This window comes from Pseudorasbora parva, chromosome 4 (genome assembly GCF_024679245.1).
Source record: "Pseudorasbora parva isolate DD20220531a chromosome 4, ASM2467924v1, whole genome shotgun sequence".
Taxonomy (NCBI): Eukaryota; Metazoa; Chordata; class Actinopteri; order Cypriniformes; family Gobionidae; genus Pseudorasbora; species Pseudorasbora parva.
The window spans coordinates 42,171,288-42,181,346 of NC_090175.1; positions in this window are offsets into that span (position 1 = coordinate 42,171,288).

The following is a 10,059-nucleotide window of genomic DNA, read 5'->3' on the forward strand; positions in this document are numbered from 1 at the left end:
TTTTGTCCCCATAACGTAGGGATTACCAGGCCACACACACACACACACACACACACACACACACACACACACACACACACACACACACACACACACACACACACACACACACACACACACACACACACACACACACACACACACACACACACACACACACACACACACACACACACTTAAGAAAAAGCAGAACCCTTTTTAGGTTACATAAAGGATCATGCTTTGAAAGTGTTATCTTAATTGTGTTAAATAACCTTTTTAATAATAGTTTATTTTCATTAATATTAGCAATATCTTCATATTATTAATATTTTTATTAATATTATTTGTTTGTATAATTTATTAATATTATTATTTTAGTCCTCTGGCTGCATGGTCTTATAATTCAAACCCGATTCCAAAAAAGTTGGGACACTGTACAAATTGTAAATAAAAAAAGAAATAAAATAATTTACAAATCTCAAACTTATATTTTATTCACAATAAAATATAGATAACATATCAAATGTTGAAAGTGAGATATTTTGAAATGTCATTCCAAATATTTGCTTATTTTGGATTCCATGAGAGCTACATATTCCAAAAAAGTTGGCACAGGTAGCATTAAGAGGCCGGAAAAGTTAAATAAATATATATAAGGAACAGCTGTAGGACCAATTTTAGGCCAGCTGGCAACATGATTGGGAAAAATCAGAGAGGGTGACATTGATAGACTTGTAAGTAAACGCCCACGGCTAGGATTGAATAAGAATAGCATATTTCATGAGCTTAAGCTCTGCTGTCAGTCCACATGACGGAGGGGAGAGATTGATTGGACTATTATTTTTATATTACACGTAGCCCGCAAGATCGGACGATATAAGCGCAAACCGCGCGCACACACACACGTTCGGCCCACACGCCGCCCTTCAGATGTTGAGAGAGAGAGAATAGCAGAACAAGAACGGAATACTAAGTGATTCATCGGCTTGCTGGTCTTTGCGAGCCCTGGCCCATACGTGTCTGAGTCCAGCGTGCTAAGTTATGTTTCTGTTAGACACGTACACATAAGCAAAACGATCTATAACAATGCAATACTATCACATATCAAAACATGTTTTACTCACATAAGTGTGTTGCACAATTCCTGTCGGATCTAAATCCAGCATCGACTGGAGATTTGTTTACAAACGATTCCGCAGTGAACTGAGCCACGTGAGCTGGAACTTCATCAAAAATAAAGTTCAACCACTCATTCCTAATATTAGGATCAGAAGGAAGCGACTGTGTTCTTCCACAACCAGGAATAGCGCAATATCTTAATCTTCCTCGGAATGAAATTGATGTTGACCAGCTAGCACGAGCCCTCCATGAGTCGGTGGGTGGGGCTACTGGATTACACTGTAGAGGCGGTGTTTCGTCGCACACTGACGTCAGTATAAAGCACAGGACCGTTTGCTGAGCCTGGTATCAATAAAAGCTTTTCTTTGACTAACAAGGACGTTTTCAGCTCTGAAACTTACAGAATATTCTTATATTAACATTACCTTTTATATATCAAAAGCTCAAGGGAAAGTTGATTCCTCAATTCATCACCCCCTTTAAAATATTTGACTCATTTTTAATCTGTTGACAGCCCTGAAGTTTTGTTGCAGTTTCTCTCTTTCTTTTTTTGGTGGTTTGGCAAAGCAAAATCAAAATGTTTCCAGGTAGCTTCTGGCTCACACATAGGCTACATAAACCCTTGGCAGAGTGAGTGTGTAAGGCTGTGTGTGATAGAGCCTGAAGGACATTTCTGCTGCAAAGCAAATTTGATCAGGGAGAGAAGCATTCGTTTATCATGGCAGGGCAGGAGGAAGGTTCTCATCAGGACCCACACTGGGATTAGGAGAGCTCTCAGCACCAAGTACCTTATCAGCATCATCCAGTGAGAGGACTACTGCTGCATTTAAACCCTTTGAGCTGTCTGCTGGGGTATTTTAACTCACACCAACATATGAGTTAACAATATACCATTCAAATGTTTGGCCTTTTTTAATGTCTTTGGAAGTATTGAAGTATTTTAATTCTCCCCAAGGCTGCATTCATTTAATCAAAGTACATATTTGTAGGGGGAAGGGTGGGTAGTCTGGACTGGACTAGATGTTCTGACAAACTTACGTGAAGTGTATGCAAAATACATCGCCTATACTTTCCTGGTGTAGTGATCGCCGCGTGGCCACTGCCTGGTTCTTCTGGAAGTTCAGGGGGTCAACAGGCATCTCTGGTTGAAAACCAACAAAACAGAAAAATATACACCTGCCTACCGCACCAGGTAATTCAAAACTAAAACTGAAATGCTGAAATGTTGACCCGGCAGACAGTGGTGACTTAGAATGATGCTCTGCTCCAGGCCCTGTCCTAACTGGCACACTTCATATGCACTTTCGGTATGCGTTTCCATTAAGTCCAAGAGACCGCAAGATATCCCATTTGTCATTTTAGGATTCAGAGGTGCTTTAAAGGGGTGATGAATTGAGAAATTAACTTTCCCTTTGATATATAAAAGTTCATTGTTAAGAATATCCCGTAAATTTCCGAGCTGAAAACTTCCTTGCTAGTCAAAGAAAAGCTTTTTGACGTCAGAACCAGAAAACACTTAAAGGGGGGGTGAAACACTCAGTTTCAGTCAACGTCATGTCAATCTTGAGTACTTATAGAGTAGCATTGCATCCTGCATATCTCCGAAAAGTCTTTATTTTTTTAATAATTATATAAGAAAGATGCGCTGTTTCGAGTCTTTCCGAAAAAAGCCGAGCGGGTGGGGGCGTGTCGTGTGAGCGGAGCTAAATAATGACGTGTGCTCGCTGCTGCTATGTTGAGTCGAGTGCGTCGTAAAGCTGTGTCAACAGCGGGAAAAAAACGTTATTCAAAATAAAAATATGGCTTTTAATCAGATACAGCCATACATCTATGATCCGGAATCAGACCCAGAGGCTGCAGTTGAACAGGAGCAGCAGCAAAAACGACTAGAGCAGGACATCTGTATGTGGGACAAGTTATACACTAACTATATAATATGCTTAGCGGCTTGTGTTATTTACATATTTATACTTGAATTATATCGTCGTATTTTTGTCTTTGAAGGTGTACATGTGGGAAGTGCAGTTGTGCACGTGTGTTTGTGTGTTTACGCGTGGTTTGTGTAGACAGTAAGCGGACTAAAAAAAACACAGACATTTGAAGCAGTCTCACTCACCCTTCTAACGTTGGGACTGCTCCATCCTTCAGCATTAGGCGATTGGGAAAATCCGGCGTCGAGCTGGGCCTTGTTTATGAAACAGTCGGCACCGAAATGCAGCGAACAGATATAAACATTCGCGCAACTCAGTTGCTGATCCGGAAAAGCAAATTACATCCACTGTTGCCTTAACGCGGGGTTTTTGGCAAATCTGTGCAGGACTGTCTTGGTCTGGCAACCAAAAACGCACTTTTTTGGTGACATTGTTATGTGCACATCACCTGTCCAGCATCCTACAAGCCAGCGCTTTGATGGGCGTAGCCTGTTACTTTCGCTCTCTCCCTCTCTCTCTCTCACGCGCTTCCGGTAGAATTGTCCGTAAGGCCCATACAAGGAAATTCCGCCCCCATTAACGTCAAAGGGGACGCATGATCTCAAAAAACTTGCCGAATTTTATGACTAACCGGAAGTAGTATTTTTGACAAAGAAATACTCCCATCAAATGTCCACCTTAACTTTTGAAACTTTGTCTATGTTTAGTATGGGATTCCAAGTCTTTAACAGTGTAAAAAGATCAGTATGCATGAAACAGCATTTCACCCCCCCTTTAATCTCAGAATATGTCGACCCCTGACGTCATTGTGTGCTGAAATGCCGCCTCAACAAATAAATATGTATGCCTGCATCTTTAGCCACACCCATTGACTTTGCCCTCGACAGTAATGCAACATTATGTTTTCATTCTAATGCCTGATCTGAAATGTTTTTTTTGTCAGTGTAAATCAAACCAGTGACTAAATGTCAAATTGCATTATTTCTCTTAGTAGGATGAAAATAATCTGTTATTTAACGGTGATTAAATTCCATAAAGAAAGTGATCAAAGAGCTCCCTTTGCAATTGTTGGGGCAGCGCGTGCTGCATCTGTCAGTCAGAGAGTTGTCACGTGTTTATCAGTGACTCATTCGTTAGTGTACAGAAACTGAGTTGCAATGAGGAGATCCTGCTTTCATGCGCTCAACAAGTGTGTGATGGGCTACAATAATCACCGCCTTTCATGCCACGTTCTTAATTTAATCTAAAAGATCTAAATATAATGCCATAGATCCAAATGTAATGTAACACTTTTCACAATTAGTTAACCATCAAAGTTGTAATAGTGAAAAATGTGATACATGTGAGAGTAATACTATTTCAAATGAAAAGACGTTAGCCAATCAGAGCAGTGGACATTTAGACTGAAGTCTTATAGCAGACACCCCATTCAAGTGTTCAGAGCAGAGGATAAAATCAAGGGGGTAATCTAGTGCTCGGAAAGCGTTCCACCCATAGGGGCTGCCATTGCTAACCAAGCCATCACCTGCTGTTAGCATCCCATTGACTCCCATTCATTTTTGAGTCACTTTGACAGTGAATAACTTTACATCTGAGGCGTTTAAAGACTCCATTTGTCCATTGTTTATTTCTAAAGAAACACGACAATGTATAAAAGGCTCCATTACCTTGTATCTTACACTATCGCCCCGCAGAAGCTGTTTTTGTAAAAATAGGCTAACGATTGCGTCATAACCAACGTGACTCTGTCGCACAGTTGGGAAATTACCGTATAGACCTGCAGAGACGCTCGCAGGCAATCTTTTACTGTCTATGAGACAGTCGGGGGGACGTGGAGACATAAAGTCTGATAAAGTCAAGGGAGAAGAATGAGGAGAAGCCCATAGTGAGCCAAAAGCAACGGGAGAAAATATTTCAACAACGTGATTCACATTTCACTTTCCACAACTTCTAGAAGACCTACAGCTGTCAGACAGGTTGCTCACGTCACATCTACGTCCTCAAGCTCAGTCTGAGCCTGCGCAGTTCGCTCAGTCATCAGGAAATGAGTGCTCCTTTACTGACCTCACTTTCCGCCGTTGAAGTCAATGGGATAGCTCTTTCCATTTCTTTTACTGTCTATGGTTAATATCAGGGTAGGAAAAATGCCCTTTATTTATAAATGATGACCGTGTAAAAAGCATTCTAACATTATAAGTGCACCCCAGGAAACATCATAAAACAATAAAACAACACAGTTCATGACCCCTTTAATGCACACTTTTGCACCGCATTTCTCCGACTTCTTCAAAAGTGCAGACTTGTAGGAAGATCGCAAGTGTTTAGGATTTTATTTTTAGGAGTTCATGGGCAACTAGTGCCCTGTCCCAAATGCCACTCTAAACAATCACGGTCTTCCTACAAGTCTGCACTCTCGTCCCATCCAGAGTCAGCCCTGCATTGCATAATGGCAGAGGCTGCTCACCTCTTTAAATTAAAAGTCAGCTTGAAAAAGACAAAAGTTCTCTATCAGTCCACAACACAGGAAATCTAATGTCATCCTCACGTCACCATTTGTGGGACAGAGTTGAAAACGGTTCATCAATTCAATTACTATGGAAGCGTCAGGATGCTAAGGTTGACAAAGAGATGAACAATATGGGAAAGGCCAACAGTGCATTTGGCAGATGGACAACAGAGTCTGGAAAAACAGCCACCTAAAGAAGAGTACAAAGATCAGTATACAAAACCATTGTACTGACCACCCTTCTATATGTTATAGAGTCACTTAAAGAAATCCACTAACAGCTGGAAGTCTTCAGCATCGAGGCCATGCTGATAAAAATGCAGTTCTGCACTAAGCAGGTCCTATTTCTTATGGTCATCACCACAGAGGAGCACCAAAGAAGAGGTTTAAAGACTCTTAGAAGAAATCTCTTGGTGGGTATCATATTGACAACCCTGGTCTACACTAGCCTCCGATCGTGTAGCCTGGAGACACACCATTCACCAGGCTGTCAACTGCTTTATATGTAAAATGGCATTTTCAAATAGGATATAAGGTGCTTTAAATCTGTCAATGAGGAGCTATAACAGAACTAACTCAATGAAATATGAGTTGACGTGTCTTGCTCACTGTCATGTCTGTCTCTGAGTTCAGCTCTTGTGACCTAAACCTGTGCCATTTGGTTTCATTAAGGATCATGACTTTAATCATAACTCATTTGCTTTCACTTCACGTTCAAAATGACAATCCTCTCTGTGGCGCATCTAATGGTTTCATCTTGAATGCTGCATCTAAGAATGTATTATGCATGTGAAGCGTGGGGAGAGCGGGCCACAACCTAACGCTTTTTGACTTTCTCCATTTGTGTAAATCCACTTAGGGTTCAGCGCCCCCCCCCCCCCCCCCACACACACACACACACATTAATTTCCCACATGTCTTGTACAATTATGTGGTTTTGTTTCCTTAATACATAGGCTTACCTTTTTCTTGATTTACCCCAAAAGAATGGAAAATGTGACAAAATGCCCTAGGCGGGGCACAATATAACATGTGAGGGCACAAACATGACCAAATGACAGCTTAACATGTTATCTGATATAATCAAAAAACAAACCCGATTCCAAAAAAGTTGGGACACTGTTCAAATTGTGAATTAAAAAAGTAATGCAATAACTGACAACTCTCATAAACTCATATTTTATTTTACAATGTAATATAAATAACATATCAAATGTTGAAAGTGAGAGAATTTAAAATGTTGTGCCAAATATTGGCTCATTTTGGATTTCAGGAGAGCTACACATTCCAAAAAAGTTAAATAAGAGGCCGGAAAAGTTAAATGTACTTATTACGAACTGCTGAAGGACCAATTTGCAACTTATTAGGTCAGTTGGCAATGTGACTGGATATAAAAAGAGTCTCTCAGAGGTACAGTGTCTCTCAGAAGGCAAGATGGGCAGAGGATCATCAATTTCTCCAATGCTGAGGCAAAAAATAGTGGAATATCAGAAGGTGTTTCTCAGAGAAAAATTGCAAAGAGTTCGAAGTTATCGTCATCTGTGCATAATATCATCCAAAGATTCAGAGAATCTGGAACAATCTCTATTCGTTAGGGTCAAGGCCAGAAAACCCGTGATCTTCCGGCCCTTAGATGGCACTGCATCACATATAGGAAATCTACTGTAATGGAAATCACAACATGGGCTCAGGAATACTTCCAGAAAACATTGTCAGTGAACTCAATCCAACGTGCCATTAAACCGTTGCCGGCTAAAACTCTAAAGGTCAAAAAAGAAGCCATATCTAAACATGATCCAGAGGTGCAGGCGTTTTCTCTGGACCAAGGCTCATTGGAAAAGTGTAAAACTTCTTTTTGTCAAAATTTGAAGTTATTTTTGGAAAACTGGGACACCGGTTCTCTACACTTTATAAAGGTCTCATTATGCTATGACTTTACTTGTTGGGGCAAATTACTATTAACTAATTGATTAAGTAATATGTCATTGTGGTTATGGGTTTTGAATTAATTTTGAATTAGTTAATAGTCATGATACAAAATGATACCTTTATAAACCATTAGCTAATGATTCATTAAAGCAGACCCCTGGAAGTTGAAATGCGTGGCTTTGACCCCTTGTGGTAATTAACACACTAATTTACATTATTTAATATAATATGTTATTAAGGAGTTAATACATTATGGCACATTTAAATAATAACAATTTAATGTTTACTTAATCTATTAATCATGTAGAATCATTCATTAATTGCTGATGCAGTAATCATTAATAAATGGGTTAGTTCCCCATTAGTAATACATTAATTTATGATTATCTGTGCATTAGTTAAGCATGAGTTAATGCATATTAGCGCCCCTGTATTGTAAAGTGTTACTGATAATCATTTTTCTCTATATAATGTTAATATGGCAACTATAAATACACTAAGTTTTTTTCATCCTGGCATGTGTGGAACGTTTTAAGCCATGTGTGTTACAACTAAGCCTGCATTATGTTGTGCCCTGCTCTCCCCTACTTTGGAAATAAAACATATTAGAGAAATCCCTTCTTAATGTTACCAATTTTCTACTTTCCACATAATTTATTGTGAGTATTTGGGAACAACAGACTGACATTAGATCAGTATGGAAAGGTAAGTATTTTTTAAAACAGTTACAACAGTTATATTACAATCTTTAAAGCTATAGACTGCATCATAGTCTCGACCTTGGCAACCATCAGTCTTCATGCTTATATGTGCAATACCCACTAGGTGGAGACACTGTCATTCACCCCTCAAAAGTTTATTACATTTTAAAGGAATAGTTCAATTAGAATAGAGGGAATGCACGTGACGTCACCGTCACCTGGAGTGACTGCGGCTACGCCCTACTGAGTGGCAAAAAGACTGAGAGGCAACATTGGTTTACATTGATTTTCCAAACTTGAGACGGACTTGATAATAGTGTGTAATTTTCCAACACGATCTCATGGTAATGCGTGTCAATAGTATGAGTGCAAAATCTCGTAGGATGGATATGCCAAAATTAAATTTGCCATACAAATGCTACGCAGTTTTTCAGGTACATATGATACGCACTTTATGGCGTGCATATGACACGCTCTTGGCTATGATTAGGGTGGTGGGGTGGGTGGTTAGTATAATACAGCATAAAGTGCATATCATGTGCACGCGAAAAACCGCGTATCATATGCACGCCAAAACTCATTTTGGCGTATACATTCCACGAGATTGCACACTCTGACTATTTATACGCATTTTCGTGAGGGCTCAATTTTCTCACAAGAAGGAAAAGCTGCCCATAATTACATGTCCAGGATCTGTAATCCTCGCAATCCTCTGTAAGAATTCGTAATAATAGCATATTATTCGCGAAAGGGGCTAGCAAAAGAGCCAGTGTGTGTCTGTATTTGCACTCGTCAAATTATTCAATTTCCAATGTGTTTTGGCTTCGGTGAGAAATGTAGCCAATCACAGGCATCTTTGTAGATTTCTACAACGCAGTTGGCCAATCACAGGTGTTGAATTTGGAATCCACTCACCGCTCGAGTGTCTGTCCAGGTGCTGAGTTCAGTTAACACGCTGTCCAGGTGCTGAGTTCAGTAACAATCCTCTGTAAGTGCAGACAGTGTGAAAATAAGAGATTAATTTTATACCAGCTTCACTGCGGAACTTTGTGAGATTGTGTTTATTGAATGAGTGACAGCTTTTAGTGGCTGTAAAGGGATAAAACTTTTGTTTTCCATTCTTGACAATCGGCCACAAACACGCTTCAATACACTGACCCATCCGCATAGGATACATGCCGGATTCACTTGAAAAATGTGATGACTGGCATTTATAAATATAAATGTCGAAATCAGGCTCATAAAAATGTCAGGAAAACACGATTCCTGGCTGCATGTCATTATACATGGATCACTGAATCTTTGGTAAGTTTTAAGGACCACTATATCGAGCCCAACCTTTAGTTTTAACTGCTAATCGTTCCTATATTAACTGCAGTCACGCAGCAGCTCTTCTGCCACTCAGCCCCGGCTGAGGGGGCGTGTTCGGGCGGAAAGTGACCTCGATGCATAGCCTACCATATTAGACCCCATTGACATGCATTATATGAGCAACGGTTGGAGTTAAAAATATTAATTTGTGTTCTACTGAAAACAAAAACAAACACAACCCCCCCCCCCCAGAAAAAAACACACCACAACTACATAGGCTATTGGATGCACTGGGGGTAGCCTAAGCAGATAGACATCAAATTTAAATTTTTGGGTGAACTATCCCTTTAAAGATCGATTATGATAATGAACAGTAAACAAAAACAAACACAACCCCCCCCCCCCCCCCCCCCCCCAGAAAAAAACACACCACAACTACATAGGCTATTGGATGCACTGGGGGTAGCCTAAGCAGATAGACATCAAATTTTAATTTTTGGGTGAACTATCCCTTTAAAGATCGATTATGATAATGAACAGTCAAGATCCTCTGAGAACGTCACTACATTATTTATGAACT